Source organism: Rutidosis leptorrhynchoides, chromosome 10 (assembly GCF_046630445.1).
Source record: "Rutidosis leptorrhynchoides isolate AG116_Rl617_1_P2 chromosome 10, CSIRO_AGI_Rlap_v1, whole genome shotgun sequence".
Lineage (NCBI taxonomy): Eukaryota > Viridiplantae > Streptophyta > Magnoliopsida > Asterales > Asteraceae > Rutidosis > Rutidosis leptorrhynchoides.
Window position 1 is genome coordinate 225,910,340 of NC_092342.1, and position 1,344 is coordinate 225,911,683.

At 38.5% G+C, this 1,344-nt stretch overlaps 1 non-coding gene across 1 annotated transcript; it reads left to right on the forward strand.

Annotated features, from left to right (window-relative positions):
* Nucleotides 1-778: 778 nt before the first annotated feature.
* LOC139873890 (small nucleolar RNA R71) lies at nt 779-885 on the forward strand. Its single transcript, XR_011767601.1, has one exon. It is a non-coding gene; the product is annotated as a small nucleolar RNA R71 (small nucleolar RNA).
* The last annotated feature ends 459 nt before the right edge of the window (nt 886-1,344 follow it).

Here is a 1,344-nt window from a genome sequence, read left to right on the forward strand (position 1 = left end):
TGGTAGCTTTCCTTGTTCCCTCTCACTCATCATGCTAGCAAGAGTACCTATGTGTTTTTCTAGATTCAAAATGAAAGCTTGTTGAGTTCTTAATGACTGATCAAACCTCTCATTTGTTTGGGTTTGAGATGTAATAAATTGTGTTTGAGATTCCATTAGCTTTGCCATCATTTCTTCAAGATTTGGCTTTTTCTCTTCGGTTTGTTGTGGTGGTTTATACAAGTTAGGTCTTTATTGATTGAAATTATTGTTTTGAGTTGGTTGGTTATTCGGACCTTGTTGGTTATACGAATTATTGTTGGGTCCAATTGGATTGTAAAGAATGTTTTGATTTCGATTGAAGTTTGGCCTTGGCGGTTGATAATTATTTTGATAATTATTTCCTGGCCTTTGGTTCATGTAGGAAACATTCTCACGTTGTTCCATCGTTTGCTCGATGTGACAATCTTTCGTTAAGTGTGGTCCACCGCATTGCTCACAACTGATTCGTATTGCGTGAATATCTTTATTCATCTTTTCCATTCGTCTCTCGAAAGCATCTATTTTTGCGGAATCGGAATCAAAGTCATGGCTAGAATCGGCTCTAGCCGCTTTAGATGAACGAAAGATATCTTTTTCCTGGTGCCACTCATGTGAGTGGGATGCTTTGTTATCAATGATTTTGTGAGCTTCGGTTGCGGTTTTCTTCATAATGGAACCACCAGCTGCTGTGTCGATGTCTTTTCGTGTAGCGACGTTGACACCTTGGTAGAATATTTGTACTATTTGATAAGTGTCTAAACCTTGTTGAGGACATCCTCTCAACAACTTTTCGAATCTTGTCCACGCCTCATATAATGTTTCATTTGGCTTTTGCGTGAACGTAACAATTTCTCCTTGAAGTCTCACGGCTTTAGATGCCGGAAAGAATCTTTTAAGAAATTTCTCAACTAAAACATCCAATGTATCAATCGCCCCTTCGGGTAACGATTCTAACCAATCTTTGGCTTCTCCCTTTAAAGTCCAGGGAAACAACATGAGATAGATCTGTTCATCCTCAACTTCTCTGATTTTGAATAGAGTACAAATCCTATTAAAGGTTCGAAGATGTTCGTTTGGATCTTCTTTTGGCGTACCACTATATTGGCATTGATTAGTTACCATGTGTAGGATTTGTCCTTTGATTTCATAATCTGGCGCATTAACATTTGGCTTAATAATGGCGTGACCTTGGCCCGTGCATGTGGCTCTCATCCAGTCTTCTATACTTAGAGGTTCCGTTACTTCCATAATTGAATTTGTTGAATACGAATCACTAGAGAATTCTGATTTAACGGTTTGTGGTTCAGGAGGAATAATTAGTGG